Genomic DNA, 23,961 nt, shown 5'->3' on the forward strand with positions numbered 1-23,961 from the left:
ATGGAATTTTCAAAGTATATATGCATTAAGGAGGGTGGAGTCAGGCTAGATCTATACTATAATATCCTTAATGTCTATAAGTGGAGTCCTCTTTTATGCAGGTTTCCACTTTAAGCAATGATTTTAGAATCCGATTCAATAGAAAATGAGAAAATATGCAAACAAAATAGAAGAAACAAATGTATATATATAGGATATTATATTATATATTCCTAGGTTAGATTCATTATCTAATCCGATATATGGATATGGAATTCCCTTCTATGTAGTTCGGACAATTCACATTATCATTTCAATTTGATTTCAATTTGTACTTTTTAGTTACTTTACTTCTCCCCAATAGAGCTTAGAAGTAAGAATTTATTGGTTGATTGTATCCTTAACCATTTCTTTTTTTTGACACGAGGAACTACTCACCATGAATCCACTAATTGCTGCTGCTTCTGTTATTGCTGCTGGATTGGCCGTAGGGCTTGCTTCTATTGGACCTGGAGTTGGTCAAGGTACTGCTGCAGGACAAGCTGTAGAAGGTATTGCGAGACAGCCAGAAGCAGAAGGTAAAATACGAGGTACTTTATTGCTTAGTCTAGCTTTTATGGAAGCTTTAACAATTTATGGACTAGTTGTGGCACTAGCGCTTTTATTTGCGAACCCTTTTGTTTAATCTTAAAAAAAAAATTCTTTCGATTTCGATTAGATACTTTTTTCTTTTTTTAGTAAATTGGTATTTGCTTCCACAATTCCAATTATATCAATACTTTATTTAAGAATTATCTATTTATCGGGACAGATAATACCCCATTCTAGGAAGGGCTGAGTTGAGTATTATTAATTTAGAAGATATGCTCACCTTCTTATTTCCCGTCCTTAGTTTAGGAAAGTGGAAAGTTTTTTCCTTTTATTTTAGGAATTTTGGGAACAGAACATTTCAACAAAGGAAGTCTTTCACCGGTCAAACAAGACGTAAGACTTAATCTAAAAGAAATTACTAGATTGAATCTATTTGCATTAAAAAAACCGATCAAAAAAGGGCGAGCGAAGTAAGTGATCGAAAAACTTTGTTCTTTGTTCGTCCTATCTATAAGAGGAGAGCATATGAAAAATGTAACCCATTCTTTCGTTTTTTTAGCTCACTGGCCATCCGCTGGCAGTTTCGGGCTTAATACCGATATTTTAGCAACAAATCTAATAAATCTAACTGTAGTGGTTGGTGTTTTGATTTTTTTTGGAAAGGGAGTGTGTGCGAGTTGTCTATTTCAAGAATAGATTGGATCTATCCGGCTGCACTTTATAATATTTTTTAGTATTTTTCGGATAAATAAGAAAAGGGTGCACGATCTCGACGAATTACTTCTGAATAAATTCAGAAATCATATGGAAGAACCATAGCATTTCGCGACTCATTGGTAAATCAACTTTGATTCTCTATAAACCAAGAATGTGAGACCATTAACACGGTTAAAGCTAAACTGCTTGAAGTCCAGGCAAAAAGAGGTACTCTTTCTACAACTATATTAGTATTAGTACCAATTTAAACGGGAAATAGCTAATGTAAAATTTATCTGATATAGAACACTCATATCGATAAAATGGTTTGAACTATTTACTAGAAAAAAAAGGGGGCACCCTGCCCTTTTTTAACCAATGCCGAATCGACGACCTATGTATAAAAAAGAGAAATTTTTTGGATTTGAAGAAAAAAAAAATAAAAAAGAATTCTATTAATTTTCATTTTCCATTTATTTAGTTAGTTTTTCTTAATGAAATTGAAATTATTAACTAGAGGGCAAATAAAAATAAAGAAACAACTTTGCTGACCATGATATATTTTTATCTAGGCGGAAGAGTCCTCTTAATATTTATCTAGTCTTATATAGGTTTCGGTATATTGAAATATAAACATAAAAAAGAAGATAGAGGATAGGCTCATTACTTAAAAAAAAGATATGGAAATAGCTATAGAAAAAAAAAAAGGAGCGTGAGAGCCAAATGAATCGAAAGATTCATGTTTGGTTCGGGAAGAGATCATAAAAGTTGTAAACTTACAAAATAATCTACTTTCATTAAAAGATTTATTAGATAATCGAAAACAGAGGATCTTGAGTACTATTCGAAATTCAGAAGAATTGCGTAGAGGGACCATTGAGCAACTCGAAAAAGCTCGGATTCGATTACAGAAAGTCGAACTAGAAGCGGATGAGTATCGAATGAATGGATACTCTGAGATAGAACGAGAAAAAGCAAATTTGATTAATGCTACTTCTATTAGTTTGGAACAATTGGAAAAGTCTAAAAACGAAACCCTTTATTTTGAAAAACAAAGGGCAATGAATCAGGTCCGACAGCGGGTTTTCCAACAGGCCGTACAAGGAGCTCTAGGAACTCTGAATAGTTGTTTGAATACCGAGTTACATTTCCGTACGATTCGTGCTAATATTGGCATTCTCGGGTCCCTGGAATGGAAGAAATAATTAAATTAATTAGGCCTTGAACTTCTACTTTCGTTTAGAATTTAGGCATTATTTTTCCCCTTGCTTCCGAAAAAAGAGTCAAGAAACACTAATGGCAACCCTTCGAGTCGACGAAATTCATAAAATTCTCCGCGAACGTATTGAACAATATAATAGGAAAGTAGGGATTGAGAATATAGGTCGCGTAGTTCAAGTGGGGGATGGGATTGCTCGTATTATAGGTCTTGGTGAAATAATGTCAGGTGAATTAGTCGAATTTGCAGAAGGTACTAGGGGTATTGCTCTGAATTTGGAATCCAAAAATGTTGGGATTGTATTAATGGGCGATGGGTTGATGATACAAGAGGGAAGTTTTGTAAAAGCAACAGGAAGAATTGCTCAGATACCCGTGAGTGAGGCTTACTTGGGTCGTGTTGTAAATGCTCTGGCTAAACCTATTGATGGGAAAGGCGAAATTATAGCTTCCGAATCTCGCTTAATTGAATCTCCTGCTCCAAGTATAATTTCCAGGCGTTCCGTATACGAACCTCTTCAAACAGGGCTTATTGCTATCGATTCGATGATCCCTATAGGGCGCGGTCAGCGAGAGTTAATTATTGGGGACAGACAGACTGGCAAAACAGCAGTAGCCACAGATACAATTCTCAATCAAAAAGGGCAAGGTGTAATATGTGTTTATGTAGCTATCGGTCAAAGAGCATCCTCCGTAGCTCAAGTAGTAACTACTTTCCATGAGGAGGGGGCCATGGAATACACTATTGTAGTAGCTGAAATGGCGGATTCACCTGCTACATTACAATACCTCGCTCCTTATACGGGAGCAGCCCTGGCTGAGTATTTTATGTACCGCGAACGGCATACTTTAATAATTTATGATGATCTCTCCAAACAGGCACAAGCTTATCGCCAAATGTCCCTTCTATTAAGAAGACCTCCCGGACGTGAGGCTTATCCAGGGGATGTTTTTTATTTGCATTCACGCCTTTTAGAAAGAGCCGCTAAATTAAATTCTCTTTTAGGCGAAGGAAGTATGACCGCTTTACCAATAGTTGAGACTCAATCTGGAGACGTTTCCGCCTATATTCCTACTAATGTAATCTCCATTACAGATGGACAAATATTCTTATCTGCGGATCTATTCAATGCCGGAATTCGACCCGCTATTAATGTGGGTATTTCTGTTTCCAGAGTAGGATCCGCGGCTCAAATTAAAGCCATGAAACAAGTAGCTGGCAAATCAAAATTGGAACTAGCGCAATTCGCAGAGTTACAAGCCTTTGCACAATTCGCCTCTGCTCTCGATAAAACAAGTCAGAATCAATTGGCAAGGGGTCGACGATTAAGGGAATTGCTTAAACAATCCCAGGCAAATCCTCTCCCAGTGGAAGAGCAGATAGCTACTATTTATACCGGAACAAGAGGATATCTTGATTCGTTAGAAATTGAACAGGTAAATAAATTTCTGGATGAGTTACGTAAACATCTAAAAGATACTAAACCTCAATTCCAAGAAATTATATCTTCTAGCAAGACATTCACCGAGCAAGCGGAAATCCTTTTGAAGGAAGCTATTCAGGAACAGCTGGAACGGTTTTCTCTTCAGTAACAAATAAATTTTGCATGTCTACTCTTGTTAGTAGAATAGGAATCGTTGAGAAAGCTTTTTCATTTGAATCATGCAAAAAAGTTTTCTTTGTTTTTAGTTTAGTATAGTTATTTAAAGAATAGATAGAAATAAGATTGCGTCCAATAGGATTTGAACCTATACCAAAGGTTTAGAAGACCTCTGTCCTATCCATTAGACAATGGACGCTTTTCTTTCATATTTTATTCTTTCTTTTATTTTTTTGCTTCTTCCGAGAAAAAACTGTTAGACCAAAACTCTTTTAGAAATCAAAAAATCCAGATACAAATGCATGATGTATATATTATATCATGCATATATCATAAAGAAGGAGTATGGAGGCGGTAGTGGGAATCGAACCCGCAACCCCAAGGTTATGAGCCTTATGAGCTACCAAACTGCTCTATACTCTTAAACTAAAGAGGGGTAACTAGTGGATAAAAGAGGGTTGGATACGCCCCTCTACCAATATCTATACAAATAGAATAGTCCATTTATACAGAATGGTAAAGAGGGCTCCTCTATGATTATCAATTCCAGAAATCCATACAAATACGAAAGGGTATTTTATCCTTACCAACTGGATCTTGTTGCACCCGGTAACAAACATTCATAAACCATTTCTCGAAGTACGTGTCCGGATAGCCCAAAATGTCGATAGTTAGCTCTAGGTCTTCCGGTCAAAAAACAACGTCGATGAAGGCGTGTAGGTGCACTATTACGCGGTAGGGATTGCAATTTTTCTCGCATTTTCGTTTTTTCACTCAAACTCAAGGGAGAAACTTTGCTTCTTATCTTTTTTTTTAAAGATTGACGAATCAAATGATATTTCTGTTCTAATTTCTGCCGCTTCTTCTCCCTCTGAATCAAACTTTTTTTTGCCATAATGTGTCGTTGCTATTATTACCAAGTATACGGTTCTAATCCTAGATGGAAAAATAAATAGAAAAAGAAATCTAAAAAGGCAGATCCTCCCTCTCTATCAAGAGTAATGAACTAGGTGCTGATACAGTACAAAAAAACAAACTAAATTAACCAAACTTGCCTGATGTTGAGGCAATCAAGAAAGCTGCATAAGTGAATATATAACCCACGGAAAAGTGAGCTAATCCAACCAATCTTGCTTGCACAATGGAAAGAGCCACGGGCTTATCTCTCCAGCGAATTAAATTAGCTAAAGGTGTGCGTTCATGAGCCCATGCTAAAGTCTCAATTAATTCCTGCCAATACCCCCGCCAGGAAATTAAGAACATAAATCCAGTAGCCCAAACAAGATGTCCAAATAAGAACATCCACGCCCATACCGATAAACTATTCATCCCAAAAGGATTATATCCATTGATAAGTTGTGAAGAGTTTAACCATAGGTAATCTCTTAACCATCCCATCAAATAAGTGGAGGATTCATTAAATTGTGAAACGTTGCCCTGCCATAATGTGATATGTTTCCAATGCCAATAAAAAGTAACCCACCCAATGGTATTTAACATCCAGAAAACTGCCAAATAAAATGCGTCCCAAGCAGAAATATCACAAGTACCGCCGCGCCCTGGGCCGTCACAAGGAAAACTATATCCAAAATCCTTTTTATCTGGCATTAATTTGGAACCGCGTGCATCTAAAGCGCCCTTTACTAAAATCAATGTAGTTGTATGCAAACCTAGAGCAATAGCATGATGAACCAAGAAATCCCCAGGTCCTATTGTTAAGAAAAGCGAATTACTATTCTCATTAACAGCATTCAACCATCCGGGCAACCATAGGCTTCGACCCGCATTGAAAGCGGGGCCATTCGTTGAAGATAAGAGTATATCGAACCCATATGTCGTCTTGCCATGAGCAGATTGTATCCATTGGGCAAATATAGGTTCGATCAAGATTTGCTTTTCTGGAGTACCAAAAGCAAGCATGACGTCGTTATGAACATAAAGGCCCAAGGTATGGAATCCTAGAAAGAGGCTAGCCCAACTTAAATGAGATATGATAGCTTCTTTATGGTCTAACATTCTTGCCAATACATTATCCTCATTCTGTTCCGGATTGTAATCCCTAATGAAAAAAATAGCTCCATGAGCAAAAGCCCCTGTCATGATGAACCCTGCAATATATTGGTGATGAGTATATAAAGCAGCTTGAGTAGTAAAGTCTTGTGCTATGAATGCATAAGGAGGTAAAGAGTACATATGTTGAGCTACTAAGGAAGTAATAACCCCTAAAGAAGCTAGAGCAAGACCTAACTGAAAATGAATCGAATTGTTGATTGTGTCATAAAGGCCCTTATGCCCACGCCCTAATCGACCCCCCGGAGGAGTATGCGCTTCTAAAAGATCTTTAATACTGTGCCCAATTCCGAAGTTAGTTCGATACATGTGACCGGCAATGAGAAAAATAAATGCAATAGCTAAATGATGGTGAGCCATATCGGTCAGCCACAAACTTTGTGTTTGTGGATGGAATCCCCCAAGAAGAGTTAGAATGGCAGTTCCCGCTCCTTGAGCGGTACCAAATAAATGATTACTCGAATCAGGGTTTTGGGCATAAAGATTCCATTGACCCGTCAAAAGGGGTCCCAACCCCTGGGGATAGGGTAATACATCTAAGAAATTATTCCATCGAACGTACTCCCCCCTGGATGCGGGAATAGCAACATGAACTAAATGTCCTGTCCAAGCCAAAGAACTTACCCCGAAAAGTCCTGACAAATGATGATTGAGACGAGATTCCGCGTTTTTGAACCACGAAAGGCTTGGTTTCCATTTGGGTTGTAGATGTAACCAACCCGCTATTAAGGACAGCGTAGAAAGAAATAATAGAAAAAGAGCTCCAGTATAAAGATCCTCATTGGTGCGTAATCCTATTGTATACCACCACTGATAAACTCCAGAATAAGCAATATTCACTGGACCAGCAGCACCTCCTCGAGTAAAGGCTTCCACAGCGGGTTGACCAAAATGAGGATCCCAAATCGCATGAGCAATAGGTCTTACGTGTAAAGGATCCTGTATCCATGATTCAAAATTTCCTTGCCAAGCTACATGAAACAGATTTCCGGACGTCCATAGAAAGATTATTGCTAATTGCCCAAAGTGAGAAGCAAAAATGTTCTGATAAAGACGTTCTTCAGTAATATCATCATGACTTTCGAAATCATGTGCGGTAGCAATACCAAACCAAATACGACGAGTAGTGGGGTCCTGAGCTAAGCCTTGGCTAAACCTGGGAAATCTTAATTCCATAATGCCTTTCAAATCCTCCTAGCCACTATCCTACTGCAATAATTCTCGCTAAGAAGAATGCCCATGTCGTGGCAATTCCACCCAGAAGGTAATGGGTTACTCCTACAGCGCGTCCTTGTATAATGCTCAAGGCTCTAGGCTGAGTAGCAGGAGCAACTTTTAATTTGTTATGAGCCCAAACGATAGATTCAATGAGTTCTTGCCAATAACCACGGCCGCTGAATAAAAACATTAAACTGAAGGCCCAGACAAAATGAGCACCTAAGAAAAAAAGACCATATGCAGATAATGAAGAACCATAAGACTGAATGACTTGCGATGCCTGTGCCCACAAGAAATCTCGAAGCCACCCATTAATCGTAATGGAACTCTGTGCAAAGTTTCCCCCTGTAATATGAGTTACCACCCCTTGATCACTTATAGTACCCCAAACATCCGACTGCATTTTCCAACTGAAATGGAAAATGACTACCGAAATTGCATTGTACATCCAGAATAAACCTAAGAAAACATGATCCCAGGCGGATACTTGACATGTTCCCCCTCGGCCAGGCCCATCGCAAGGAAAGCGAAAACCTAGATTTGCTTTATCGGGTATCAAACGGGAACTCCGAGCAAATAAAACACCTTTCAAAAGTATTAATACAGTCACATGTATGGTAAATGCATGAATGTGATGGACTAAAAAATCTGCGGTTCCTAATGGAATAGGTAACAAAGCCACTTTGCCACCTACTGCTACTAACTCGCCGCCTCCCCACGTTAAGCTAGTACTTGTTGTTGCACCAGGAGCTGTTACGCCAGGCGCAGTAGCATGGATATTTTGTACCCATTGAGCAAAGATAGGTTGTAATTGTATGGCAGTATCCGAAAACATATCTTGTGGACGGCCTAAAGCACTCATGGTATCATTATGAATGTACAAGCCAAAACTGTGAAAACCTAGAAATATACATACCCAGTTAAGGTGGGATATGATTGCATCGCGGTGTCTAAGGACGCGATCTAATAGATCGTTGTATCGAGTAGTTGGATCATAGTCTCTTACCATAAAAATTGCTGCATGTGCAGCAGCACCGACTATTAGAAATCCGCCAATCCACATGTGGTGTGTGAACAAGGAAAGTTGTGTACCATAGTCAGTAGCTAGGTATGGATAGGGAGGCATAGAATACATATGATGAGCTACAACAATGGTTGTAGAGCCTAGCATAGCTAGGTTAAGAGATAATTGAGCATGCCATGACGTTGTTAAGATTTCATAAAGACCCTTATGGCCTTGTCCTGTAAATGGGCCCTTGTGAGCCTCCAAAATATCTTTAAGTCCATGGCCAATACCCCAATTGGTCCTATACATATGACCTGCGATTAGGAAAAGAATAGCAATAGCTAAATGATGGTGCGCAATATCGGTCAGCCAGAGACCACCGGTTACTGGATCTAGTCCTCCGCGAAAAGTCAGAAATTCTGCGTATTTGGACCAATTTAAAGTGAAAAAAGGGGTTGCTCCTTCGGCAAAACTAGGATAAAGTTGAGCCAAAAGGTCCCGATTCAAGATAAATTCATGAGGAAGTGGTATCTCTTTAGGATCCACCCCAGCGTCAAGAAATTGGTTAATTGGTAAAGATACATGAATTTGGTGCCCCGCCCAAGAAAGAGACCCAAGTCCTAATAATCCCGCTAAGTGGTGATTCAACATGGATTCTACATCTTGGAACCAGGCCAATTTGGGAGCGGCTTTGTGATAATGGAACCAACCAGCAAAAAGCATTAACGCTGCAAAAATCAATGCACCAATTGCAGTACAATAGAGTTGTAATTCACTAGTTATTCCAGATGCTCGCCAAAGCTGAAAAAAACCAGAGGTTATTTGGATTCCTCGGAAACCCCCGCCTACATCACCATTCAATATTTCTTGCCCTACTATAGGCCAAACTACCTGAGCACTGGGTCCAATGTGAGTAGGATCACTTAGCCATGCTTCATAATTGGAAAAACGGGCGCCATGAAAGTACATGCCACTCAACCAAAGAAAGATAATGGAAAGTTGCCCGAAATGAGCACTAAAGACTTTTCGAGAAATCTCCTCCAAATCACCAGTATGACTATCGAAATCGTGAGCATCAGCATGTAGGTTCCAGATCCAAGTGGTAGTATCAGGGCCCTTAGCTAGTGTTCTTGAGAAATGGCCGGGTCTGGCCCATTCCTCAAAAGATGTTTTTACAGGATCCCTATCCACAACAATTTTTACTTCTGGTTCCGGCGAACGAATAATCATTAAGTCCTCCTCTTTCCGGACAAGACATACAAAGAGACCCGCCAACTGTCTTTTTAGTGAATCTTTGAAAGATATATATTTTGAAAGATAGATTTTGAAAGATAGATTTTGAAAGATAGATATTGTGATTAGTTCTTTTCTTTACTATCTACCATCCTTCTATTTTTTTTTTAGTTATTCACTGGAGCAATTATATATTGAAGTCAATCCGAGGCAAGTGTTCGGGTCTATTATGACATAAAGATTAGGTGCCTAACGGACATTGTTTATCTTGAAAAACAAATATTTCTCGACGTAAGAAAAAAATCTTTTTTATTTTTAATTTAAGAAACTAGTGTATTTTTTTTGAGGGCATAAGCTCCTATCTATATCTACTTTCCTTGAGCATAATATAGGGTTTTTTATTTGATTCTAAATTCCAAGATAACTCATTAGAATTATTAATAAGATGGTCCTAATATATTAGCAATATTTAGATTGCCCCCTCTTTTTATTCACTTTATTACTTCTATTCTAGACCCTATCCCTATGGTTTATTCTTATGAAATATCATATAAAATAGAAGGTATAAGAAATGGATATAATGAAATTCTTGATTCGATCTTACGACCTAATTTATTTGATTAATGGATCAACAACCAAACCACCCATTTTATGAAAAAGAAGGAGCATGGTCTTATTCAAATTCAAAGCGCTTCGTAATCTTCAACCAGTTCTGTGCTTCAATATAATTTCCCGGAGTAAGCGCTATAGCTTGTTTCCAATATTCAGCAGCTTGATCAAACCAAGCTTCCGCAATTTCCGAATCACCCTGTAGAATGGCCTGTTCTCCTCGGTCGGAATAGGAAGTTCCTTCCCTTAGAACCGTACTTGAGAGTTTCCTACCTCATACGGCTCAGAAATTGCTATCTGAATTTCCCCTATCTTAACTGAATTCGATTTATCAAAAATCGATCCAATTTGTTCTTGGGTTAAGCAGAAGAAATTAATTACCTAAGTTTCAAACCCTAATTTTTATCAATAATCAGTTTGATCTTTTTTCCCACCTTCAGAAGAATGAAGCATAGATAGATATAGAGCCTTCGTTCAAATTTTCTGAGAGGTAACTATCCCGGGTTTCATATATGAAATCTCTATAGAATCCTTGAAAAAGACTTTTTTCCATAAGAAAGAAAAAAGAACTTACTATCTTTGGGATCTGATACTACACCGCTGCTTAATCCCTTAGTGGATCGGCTCTATTACATAAGCGGATTCCTAAATTTTGCCCCATATCATGGGATAAGTAAGCAGTTTTTTTTAGTTGTATCGACCCAGTCGCTCACTAATTGATCTTTACGGTGCTTTCTCTATCAATTTGAGAAACTTTATCCATAGAGTAGTAGTATAGGCCATACTTTCTTCGTTTTTTGATTCTCGTGAAGTGTCCTTCCTTCCTACAGCTGATAGGGAAAAATCGTTGTTTTTACGATCCCTATGTAGAAAGCCCTTTTTTTCTAGTATTTACTAGAAAATTTGATCCTCTCTTTTTTTTTTTTCTTTCTATAGTGGAGATAGTCGCACGTAATGACAGATCACGGCCATATTATTAAAAGCTTGCGGTAAGAAGGGGTTTCGTTCTAGTGCCCGGAAATAATATTCCAAAGCCTTTGTATGCTCTCCATTGCTTGTGTGTATAAGGCCTATGTTATAGAGTATATAACTTCGATCATAGGGATCGATTTCTAGTCGCGTAGCTTCATAATAATTTTGCAAAGCTTCCGCATAATTTCCTTCGGATTGAGCCAACATCCGTTACGGTCGTTCATTCTATTCAAAAAATCTCCGTTCCAAAACCGTACATGAGGTTTTCATCTCATACGGCTCCTCCCTTCTGTACATAATAGTACTAAGCGAAATAATCTATAGAATCAAAATAGAATTAGTCCCGTCTCATTATGAACCGAAAGGGGCTGGTATTTTTCCAAGAAATCTCTAGCCAACCTTCCCACAAGAGGTTTTTCTTAACACCAATGAATTCTATTAATGCTAGAGGAAAACGATAGCTCCAATAATTTCTTTGTTCTCAACGCCTCCTATTTAGAGGAATTAGCTACTTCAACGATCTTTGATGGTTATAGGGGTATCCAAAGTACAAACCTGATGGTTGTTTGTTATCCCAACCATTCTTCCCAGCCCTGATACCGATCAGGAAAGGGGTAATTTCTAACAAAGTTTTTCTCTTGTTGATTCCTATTTCTAGGTGTAGTGCTTTTCTCCCCTATGCTGCCTACGGATACTAATAGAGTAGGATTGGCCTGTAATCCATACCATACCATATCCTGTAGGTGTAACCTTTCGCTCAATACTCAAATCTACAATTGAAGTATCTGAAGCCGCATCAATCGAGGATACACGACGGAAGGAATTGTTAGTTCGCCTCACCTTCCCGAAGCGTGGGTTTGTTTGCTTTACAAATTTGGTTCTCTCTATGCCAACCCCCCTCTCTTTTTCGTAAGACTGAGGTATAGGTAGGGCTAAAAAAAAGCAAAAAAAAGAGTCAAATCGCACCATCTCTATAATAAGTAAATGCCTTTTTTTCTCCTGAGGTTGTCGGAATTATTCGCAATAAAATATTGGCTACAATTGAGGAGGTCTTATCAATGAAATTTCCATTTCCACGGGATCTAGGCATAATTCCCAACCCATTCTATATAGAATTGTTTTCATTCCTTCACAAAATAACATAAAAACAAACACATTCGATTCTTATAATTATAAATAGATTGATCCATATGCTCTACTCTAAATCCATATGCTTTAAATGGATAAGAGAGATATGGATTTTCCGCTCAGCTCAAATTGTATCCTTTTCCTTCTGCTTGGACACGAAGAGATATGAAATATTTGACTAAGACTGGATTTCATTCCACTTTCCTATTTCTGAACAACAACTTATGTTATCAACTATTTCGTGTTTTCAAAGTTATTAATTGTCTCATACCCTATTTTTGATTTCGATAGTATGGTGTAGCGTATCTTATGCAAACGGAATTCTAAGGTTTCTTTATTTTATTATGCAATAAGAAGAATTCTTCCATTTTCTTTTTCTTTAGTTGCGGGAAAACCCAAATTAAAACTTTTATTTTATAGCGAGCGCAATTTCTAGTAAAAAATCCTGTATCCTTCCACTTAGATCAAAAGGAATTTTTCCAATAGAACTATGGAACCCCCGAGTGGTTGCGGTTGTACCTGTACTGCAGGAATAAGAAAACTCGCTATTCACTCAGTTTATTTTCCATAATAAGTTATGTAGGAGAGATGGCCGAGCGGTTCAAGGCGTAGCATTGGAACTGCTATGTAGACTTTTGTTTACCGAGGGTTCGAATCCCTCTCTTTCCGTTTTTCTTAATTCATCAACGTTAAGGATCACAATGTATCAAATCAAATAACAATTTTTTCCAGCAATAATATAATATCTTATATTATCTTATTTTGATTTAATAGAAATTAGAAATTCTCTATAGCAAATTACTGTGGTATGTAAAATACACATAGAGGAAAAAAGAAAAAAGGATCCTAATCCTAGGGTTAATCAATTTTAGCTAGTTGATGGGAAAATACAAATTAATGGTAATGGTCTTAGGGCGATTTAGTTCGGGGAAAGGGGAAGGGGAAGAAAATTCTATGAACCTTTCCTTTTTTCGTTAAGTTCAAGTCTGACGAGAGTAATATTCTACAACTAACAACTCATTTATTTTGAGACCGACCCACTTCCTATCTAGGATTTTATTTACTAGTCCTTTATATTCCAACGTGTCAATCGCCAAATGCTTTGGCAATTTCCCCGGGTCCGATGAAGCAATATAATTTTGAACCAGACCTTTTGATCTTTGGTTATCTTTCGTAGTAATAATATCTCGGGGTTTGCAACGAAAACTTGGTATATTGACTATACGACCATTAACTAAAATATGTCTATGGTTGACTAATTGGCGGGCCCCAGGAATGGTTGAAGCCATACCCAATCGAAAAAGGATATTATCCAAACGCATTTCAAGTAATTGTAGTAAAACCTGGCCTGTTGACCTTTTTGCTTTTCCAGCGATATGTACATATCTAAGTAATTGTCGTTCTGTCAGACCATAATGAAAACGCAATTTCTGTTTTTCTTGAAGACGAATACGATATTGCTCCTTTTTCCCAGAATTGAATTTTTTTTTAAGATTACTTCCGGATTTAGGTGTTTTTCTAGTGAGTCCTGGTAAAGCTCCCAGACGGCGTATTTTTTTTAAACGAGGTCCTCGATAACGGGACATGAAGACTCCTTTTTTTATTTTATTGAAATTTCATTTTACACAATTAATTTCATTGTATTTACATTACAGAATACATCGAAATTAAAACTGAATTAAACTACAGGATAAACAGAGTAAAATCAACTAAAGTACCCCAAAAAATGGAATTTCATCAAAATCTTTTTTTTTTGTATATATATTATTTATTTTATTGTTTTGTATCTAGCAAAATTGTAAGGTAAAAAACATAAAAGATCCTGGATTCTCCATTTAATTCGGAAAAAAAGAGATTCTTGTTCGTAGAACATCGATAGAGAAAAAAAAGCCGACTATCGGATTTGAACCGATGACCCTCGCATTACAAATGCGATGCTCTAACCTCTGAGCTAAGTGGGCTTACATAACGGAAATAGTGTAACAAATAGAAATAGGTATAGTATAGGAAATCCGTAAAATCTCAGATATTAGTTATTAATCTTAGCTATTAACTAGTTCTAAATTTGAAGTTATACTTATAAAAATAAAAAAATACTAAAACTTCTTAAAGATAAAGTTAGCTTGATATGCTTAACTATAGGATATTAAAAAATAAAATTATAGAATTTATTGGTATTTTCATTCGATCATTATAGACTTTATTATTTGTTAATAATTTGAGGATTAATATTTCACTAAGGGGAACATAGAGTCAGAGTAAATAAAATTGCTAATTCTGATTAGAAAAAAAGAATAAATATCAAGCGTTATAGTATAATTTTGAATACTATAAAAAAGTAAGACGGGAGGTGGGGGAGATAAAAACTTTTGGATATATTGATTCGGATTGAATTGCAAATACATCAAGGATAGAATCAATTCAATTCTGAATTGCAATAAGCAAGCGAGGTCTCTCAAATAGAGTCGAACTGAACTGCTAGACTACGTTGAGTGATGAACTCAATGATTCAAAAAAAAAACTAAGAGATGGATGAAATTACACAAGGAATCCTGGTCTCAAAGAAGAGGGAAATGGGGATATGGCGAAATCGGTAGACGCTACGGACTTGATTGTATTGAGCCTTGGTATGGAAACCTGCTAAGTGGTAACTTCCAAATTCAGAGAAACCCTGGAATTAAAAAAGGGCAATCCTGAGCCAAATCCGTGTTTTGAGAAAACAAGGGGTTCTCGAACTAGAATACAAAGGAAAAGGATAGGTGCAGAGACTCAATGGAAGCTGTTCTAACGAATCGAGTTAATTACGTTGTGTTGTTAGTGGAATTCCTTCTAGTTCTAAATTAGAGAAAGAGGGGTTTTATACCTTATACATTTAATAAACACGTATAGATACTGACATAGCAAACGATTAATCACAGAACTCATATTATATTCTAATTATAATATAGGTTCTTTATCTTTTTTAAAAATGAAATTAGAAATGATAATGATTATGAAATAAAAAACTCATATCATAATTTTTTTTTTTCATTATTGTGAATCCACTCCAATCGAATATTGAATAATCAAATTCTTCAATTAAAATTCAAAGTTTTCGAGATCTTTAAAAAAGTGGATTAATCGGACGAGGACAAAGAGAGAGTCCCATTCTACATGTCAATACTGACAACAATGAAATTTCTAGTAAAAGGAAAATCCGTCGACTTTATAAGTTGTGAGGGTTCAAGTCCCTCTATCCCCAAATCCTCTTTTATTCCCTAACTATACTATATTATTATTATTTATCCTCTTTTTTTTTTTCTTTTTATCAATGCACTTTTTTTTCTTTTTATCAATGCAATGGGTTTAAGATTCATTAGCTTTCTCATTCTACTCTTTCACAAAGGAATGCGAAGAGAACTCAATGGATCTTATCCTATTCATTGAATAGATTTCTTTTTTATTAGAGTATCGGCAAGAAATCTTGGTTATTCACTCTATTTTTAAGTTTTATTTAAGTAAACCATGCACAATGCATAGGACTACCCCCCCCATTTTCAAATTTAAAATTTGAAATACTTTAATTAATTTTTAGTCCTTTTAATTGACATAGATACAAATACTCTACTAGGATGATGCACAAGAAAAGGTCAGGATAGCTCAGTTGGTAGAGCAGAGGACTGAAAATCCTCGTGTCACCAGTTCAAATCTGGTTCCTGGCAGAGAAAAAAAAAAAAAAGATCCACCGAATAGGTATTGATCCAAATACCTCGAGATGGATTGTGATACATATTCATTAATAATATTTATTCATCTAAGTGGATAAATCTATAATATAAATATAGAGGCACTTCTTTTTCTTTTTAAAGAAGTTTTAAAATATATCTTTTCTTTATGATAAAGAAGGGGGTGAGATTCCCCTTTATTTTTTTGCGTTTCTTAATTTTGTATTCCGCTATTCCGACGAATATTTTTTTAGTCTTGCTTATCTTTATCTTATCTTATTTTCCTAGTTGTGCTAAGTAATGTGCGCGGTACAAAGTTCCTGGTAGAGAACTTCTTTGAGTCATCCTATTTTTCTGTTCATATGAAGGAAATTAATATGCGATTTTCAAAATAGGGGAATCCAAATGAAACCCTTTTTTTGCTCAGTCTATCTGGAATGCTTTTGTATAATTAGGAATTAATTATAAATAGGTATTCCGTTTCATCTAGGAAAAGAACCTAAAAATATTCCTTGACTTGAATAAAATCTGGAGTTGTGTTGTATAAGTGAGCATGAATTTCTTATCATTCAATGAGCATCTTGTATTTCATAAAAATTGGGGGTTATATAATCCTTACGTAAGGGCCAGCCTATCCAACTTTCAGGCATTAGGATACGTTTAAGGCGCGGATGATTATCATAAGAGATTCCCACCATATCATAAGATTCGCGTTCTTGAAAATCGGCACTTCTCCAAATCCAGAAGACAGACGGAATTCTAGGATTATCCTTTTGGGCAAAGACTTTTATGCAGACTTCTTCTGGATTATCTATACCATATTGTATTCTCGTAAGATGATACACGCTAGCTAAAGATCCACCGGGTGCTACATCATAAGCACATTGGGAGCGTAAATAATTGTAACCATATACATATAAAATGACAGCAATGGAATCCCAATCCCCTGCTTTTATTTGTAAAGTCTCTATTCCTCGGTGATCAAAGCCCAAAGATCTATGAACCACCTCATGTTTGACTAGCCAATTAGATAACCAACCCTGCTGCATTGTCTTCATCTCTCCCTCTTTGTATAAATATTTCACATTTCGGATGCAAGTTTGAAAGATTGCCCTGCTTTTTATTTTTCTACACAAAAGAGCCCCTCTCCTAATTCACTAATTTGTAGGAAGGTACTGAACTTTTGGATTTGAAAAAAGTTTCAGAAGATATATCTAATGTAGATGGTGATTGATAGAGCAATTCTTGCTCATAAGTTCCTGTATGAGTACTGCGCCTAACATAAAGCTTGTGACTGGTAGTAAAACATCTATTTTTATTTTGAGATAGAGTTTGATCCTCAACTATTTCTCGCGATATCTTCTTACGAAGTTTTGTTAGGGCATCTATAACTGCCTCCGGTTTAGGTGGGCAGCCCGGCAAGTAGACATCCACAGGAATTAACTTATCAACTCCCCGAACAGTACTATAGGAATCCGTACTGAACATTCCCCCTGTAATAGTACAGGCTCCCATAGCAATGACGTATTTTGGTTCAGGCATTTGCTCGTATAATCTCACTAAAGAGGGAGCCATTTTCATTGTTACCGTACCGGCTGTTAAAATTAGGTCTGCTTGCCTAGGACTTGATCTTGGTACCAATCCATAACGATCAAAGTCGAATCGTGAGCCTATTAATGAAGCAAATTCAATGAAACAACAACTGGTACCGTATAGAAGGGGCCATAAACTGGAGAGTCTTGACCAATTCGAAAGATCATTTGGTGTAGTTGAAATAACAGAATTGGAACTTGTTTGGTCAAGTAAGGGAAACTCAATCAAATTCATAACTGTCTCAATAGAATCTTTTCCTTCTTTTTTTTTGTCTAAATATTCAGTTAAGACCATTCCAAGGCTCCTTTTCGCCATGCATAAACTAAACCAACAACTAAGATAAGCACGAAAATCAAAGCTTCGATAAAAACGGATACACCCAATACGTCGAAACTCATTGCCCAAGGGTATAGAAAGACGGTTTCCACATCAAAAACAACAAAAACGAGCGCAAACATATAATAGCGTATTCGGAATTGTACCCAAGCCCCTCCCATGGGTTCTATACCCGATTCATAACTAGAAAGCTTCTCTGGTCCTTCACTAACCGGGGCTAAAAGTCCTGAAATCGAAAATGCCAAAATAGGAATAAGGCTTGCTATTATTAGAAATGTCCAAAAAATATCATATTCGTGAAGCAGAAACATAATGTACTCCCATTAATGTGGAATAGGCGGAACTTAAATTAGTCAATTCAATTCAGCATTGTCAATTTATCCAGAACTTCTCTCTTTTCCTCGGTGAAACAAGAATCTTTTTTGTTCAAACAAAAGCGCTTAGTTTAAGTTTAGCCTTTGTTTCCTCTGTGCTGCATCTTCTTTAAAGATTCATCCAATGGAATCCCAACTCCCTTTCTTTTGGATTTCCATTCTATTTAGATATGGTGTATGTAGATCTAATTCTTATATAAAGAAAACTTTCTCGTTTCACTTTGTCTCGCTTTCTCTAGAATCTCTAGAAAAAAGAATAGCTCTATCCTTTATTTAATATTTAATAATAAAATAATAAGAGACTATTAAATAAAAATGAGAATACTACTAAATTAGAACCTAATTAAGATAGTAGGACTAATCTATGCAGTATAATTAATGAGAAGTAATACTATAAAATAAAAATAAAGAACTCTATTTCAGAACTATGAGACAGAATATTCTGTTTTCTTATTTACTCTTTACTTTATTTTTTCTATTTAAAGTTGATCAATTTACATAATGTATCTATAAACAAAGTAATAAATATACTTAAAACAAAGTAGGAATTCGCAAAATGGATAAAATCATTGCAGTTATTATAGGGAAGTCTAGAGATATCCTATTTGAAGGAGGACGGGATTCAAATCAGGGAAAGGATCCTTTCTTCTATTGATTTGATAGAAATTCGTTTTTCTTTTCCTGTCTGTATGATTTTGATTTTCGATGAATGAGCCTTTGGTAATGCTTTTATCTCTATTCTATGTCGCAGGCGCCTATCCAGTCTATAAACAAATACTAATGAGAAAATGAAAACTATACTAAACTAAAGAAAACATAGGATAGAGATCCTAAAATCTAAAAAAGGGCATATTAGGGCTATACGGATTCGAACCGTAGACCTTCTCGGTAAAACAGATCAAACGGATTATTATCGAAATGATTTGAACTGTTTCAAAGACCCAACATGCATTTTTTTGCATTGGGCTCTTTCATAAACTGATTTAAAGATCAGTTAGTCCACCATAGTTTTTCTTTACGGAAAGATAATGAGATGGCTCCCTGTGCTCTGATTGATTTTTTGTATTATGATCTATCTAGGAGCAATACCAAAGTGTTTCAAAGGAGGATTACCTTGACTTAGGTCTGCCTCCGGTCTAAATTAAATCAACCTAAGTGAAATGGAGTCTCTATCGTTCCACTGCAAGAGTTAACTATGAGACTTCATACACCTTAAAGTTCATAGAACGAAAAGAAGTTTTTTGGAGGCCCTTATCCTCATTACGCCTAGCATTTAGTGGGCTGGATATTTACCTTATCAACTAGCAAATCCATAAGGGTTCTATTTGATTAGGCACCTGAATTGGCACCTGAATCGGACTGAACCGACTGTTTGTCAGGCTACTGTTCTCCTATTCTCTCGAATCTATGAAGTAAGACATTGATTTTGCAATAAGATCGATTATGTTCATTGCATAATAAGCTCCTTTGAAAAGCATTGGCGCACGTGTAAACGAGTTGCTCTACCGAACTGAGCTATAGCCCTTATCAGAGATATCTTAACATATAGATAATTTCTTGTCAAGATGAATATTTTCTAATGCCAGAGGATACCCCTTTGATCTGTATCTGTTTAGTATTTAGTTTAGTATTTAGTATATAACAGACCAATAACAGAGCGGTATTGCTTAGAAAAGGGATTCAATATATAATCGATCGAAGTAATGGGTCTTCCTTTGTGGTGATAAATTGCCTACTTAACTCAGTGGTTAGAGTATTGCTTTCATACGGCGGGAGTCATTGGTTCAAATCCAATAGTAGGTAAGTAGGTAGAAAAATTACTAGATAGCATTGGACTTACTTCGCTTCGCTATCTAATAACTTTTTCTACCCCTCTTCCCTTTTTCTTTGTATCAACTATAAACCACTGGATTGTCTTCAATTGGATGGGGGAATCCAATTGACAGCCTCGATTCGTATCCTAGCTCGTCTGAGAGCGAGCTTCGCTTCAACCAAATCTTTCGTACCCTCAGCTTTACTCAAGTTAGCTTCGGCTATTTCAAGTGCCTTTTGAGCTTCTTCCGGATCAATATCACTACCCAGTTCCGCATCATTTCCTAAAATGATGATCTCATTATTAACTATTCTCGCAAAACCGCTCCACAGAATCGCTGTTAACCATTGGTCGTTGAGGAGGCGTATTCTCAAAGGACCCATATCTACTGCTGTGTTAATGGGGGCGTGGTTTGGTAATACGCCAATTTGGCCACTATTAGTGGATAAAATGATTTCTTTCACTTCACAATCCCAAATAATTCGCTTAGGAGTCAGTACATAAAGATTTAATTTCATTTCTTCGATTTGTTCTCCTCTTCTAAGGTTATAGCTTTCGTGCTAGCTTCATCGATGTTACCCACCAAATAAAAAGCCTGTTCAGGTAGGCCGTCTAATTCTCCGGAAAGGATTAGTTGAAATCCCCTAATAGTTTCCGCAAGAGCAACATACTTTCCTGGAGAACCAGTAAAAACTTCTGCCACAAAGAACGGTTGTGATAAGAAACGCTCAATTTTTCTTGCTCTTGCTACAGTTAAACGATCCTCTTCCGATAATTCATCCAAGCCAAGAATTGCGATAATGTCCTGAAGTTCTTTGTAACGTTGTAAAGTTTCCTTAACTCTTTGCGCAGTTTCATAATGTTCGTTGCCAACGATCCGAGGCTGTAACATAGTCGAGGTTGAATCTAAAGGATCTACTGCTGGATAAATACCCTTGGAAGCTAATCCTCTGGAAAGTACGGTAGTAGCATCCAAATGTGCAAATGTTGTGGCAGGGGCAGGGTCGGTCAAATCGTCTGCAGGTACATAAACTGCTTGAATCGAAGTTATAGATCCCTTTTTAGTAGAAGCAATTCTTTCTTGCAAAGAACCCATTTCTGTACTAAGAGTAGGTTGATAACCCACTGCGGAGGGCATTCTCCCTAATAAAGCGGATACCTCTGATCCTGCTTGAACAAAACGAAAGATATTATCGATAAATAAAAGCACGTCTTGCTTATTAACATCTCGGAAATATTCCGCCATAGTTAGGGCAGTTAAACCAACTCTCATACGAGCTCCCGGTGGTTCATTCATTTGGCCATAGACTAGAGCTACCTTTGATTCCTCAATATTTTTTTCATTAATTACTCCGGATTCCTTCATTTCCATATAAAGATCATTTCCTTCACGAGTCCGTTCCCCTACTCCACCGAATACGGATACGCCCCCATGAGCTTTAGCAATGTTATTGATTAATTCCATGATCAGTACTGTTTTACCTACTCCAGCCCCCCCAAATAGTCCTATTTTTCCTCCACGTCGATAAGGAGCTAAAAGATCGACGACCTTAATACCTGTTTCAAAGATGGATAATTTCGTATCTAACTCGATAAAGGCAGGCGCAGATCTATGAATAGGGAACGTTGCACTACTATCTACAGGACCCAAATTGTCAACAGGCTCCCCAAGAACGTTGAAAATTCGTCCGAGAGTAGCTCCACCGACCGGAACACTGAGAGGAGCTCCCGTGTCAATCACTTCCATTCCTCTCATCAACCCGTCCGTAGCACTCATAGCTACAGCTCTAACTCGATTATTTCCTAATAATTGTTGTACCTCACAAGTCACATTAATTTGCTTATCGGCAGTGTCTCTACTCTGGACTACCAAAGCGTTATAAATATAAGGTAACTTGCCTGGGGGAAAAGTGACATCCAGCACGGGTCCAATAATTTGATCGATACGACCTGTACTTTTTTCTTCAATTGTGGAAACCCCGGGAGGAGAAGTAGTAGGATTGGTTCTCATAATTATCACATAATTAAAAAAAAGGAATTTGTCGAAATTTTTCTTTTTTTATTGTTGAATAATGCCAAATCAAATCAAAAAAAATCCAAAAGTAAAAAGGAAATGAATTAGTTAATTCAATAAGAGAGAAAAGGGGACCAGGACTTGATTTCGTTGCCCAAGCGAATCCCATTCAATCGTTTACTCATGGAATGAGTCCATTGGAAAGTTCAATCAATCTTTTTTTTCATATACATTTTGCCTTTTGTGGAGGATCTGTGCCTACTCTACTTTCCTATCTAGGACTTCGATATACAAAATATATACTACTGTGAAGCATAGATTGCTGTCAACAAAGAATTTTATTAGTATTTAGTTAGGTATTTGCATTCAAAATAAGAAAAGAGAACTATTAAGAACTTGTAAAATAAGGATTAGGAATTAATTTGGGTTGCGCTATATCTATCAAAGAGTATACAATAATTATGGATTTGGTAAATCAAATCCATGGTTTAATAACGAACCGTGTTAACTTACCATAACAACAACTCAATTCCTATCGAATTCCTATATTGGAATTCCTATAGGATAGAACATACACAGGGTGTACGCATTATATATGAATGAAACATATTCATTAACCTAAGCATGCCCTCAATTTTCTTTAATGAGTTGATATTATATTAATTGAATATCCTTTTTGTTTTACGAGATTTTTGCTAAAGTTTCATTTACGCCTAATTAACATCGAGTAGACCCTGTTATTGTGAGAATTCTTAATTCAAGAGTTATAGGGAGGGACTTATGTCACCACAAACAGAAACTAAAGCAGGTGTTGGATTTCAAGCTGGTGTTAAAGATTATAAATTGACTTACTACACCCCAGAGTATGAAACTAAGGATACTGATATCTTGGCAGCATTCCGAGTAAGTCCTCAGCCTGGGGTTCCGCCCGAAGAAGCAGGGGCTGCAGTAGCTGCCGAATCTTCTACTGGTACATGGACAACTGTTTGGACTGATGGACTTACCAGTCTTGATCGTTACAAAGGACGATGCTATCACATCGAGCCTGTTGCTGGGGAAGACAACCAATGGATCTGTTATGTAGCTTATCCATTAGACCTATTTGAAGAGGGTTCCGTTACTAACATGTTTACTTCCATTGTAGGTAACGTATTTGGTTTCAAAGCCCTACGTGCTCTACGTTTGGAGGATCTACGAATTCCCCCTACTTATTCAAAAACTTTCCAAGGCCCGCCTCATGGTATCCAAGTTGAAAGAGATAAGTTGAACAAGTACGGTCGTCCTTTATTGGGATGTACTATTAAACCAAAATTGGGATTATCCGCAAAAAATTATGGTAGAGCGTGTTATGAGTGTCTACGTGGTGGACTTGATTTTACCAAAGATGATGAAAACGTAAACTCACAACCATTTATGCGCTGGAGAGACCGTTTTGTCTTTTGTGCCGAAGCTATTTAAAATCACAGGCCGAAACCGGTGAAATCAAGGGGCATTACTTGAATGCGACTGCGGGTACATGTGAAGAAATGATTAAGAGAGCTGTATTTGCAAGAGAATTAGGGGTTCCTATTGTAATGCATGACTACTTAACTGGGGGATTCACCGCAAATACTACTTTGGCTCATTATTGCCGCGACAATGGCCTACTTCTTCACATTCACCGTGCAATGCATGCAGTTATTGATAGACAGAAAAATCATGGTATGCATTTCCGTGTATTAGCTAAAGCATTGCGTATGTCTGGGGGAGATCATATCCACTCCGGTACAGTAGTAGGTAAGTTAGAAGGGGAACGCGAAATGACTT

At 37.0% G+C, this 23,961-nt stretch overlaps 1 non-coding gene across 1 annotated transcript; it reads right to left on the minus strand.

Annotated features, from left to right (window-relative positions):
* Positions 1-4,212: 4,212 nt before the first annotated feature.
* Positions 4,213-4,284, minus strand: TRNAR-UCU (transfer RNA arginine (anticodon UCU)). The gene has a single exon. It is a non-coding gene; the product is annotated as a tRNA-Arg (tRNA).
* Positions 4,285-23,961: the final 19,677 nt, after the last annotated feature.

The sequence above is a fragment of the Triticum urartu genome, unplaced genomic scaffold, assembly GCF_056163025.1.
Source record: "Triticum urartu cultivar PI428250 unplaced genomic scaffold, HENAU_Tu73 scaffold6, whole genome shotgun sequence".
Classification (NCBI taxonomy): domain Eukaryota; kingdom Viridiplantae; phylum Streptophyta; class Magnoliopsida; order Poales; family Poaceae; genus Triticum; species Triticum urartu.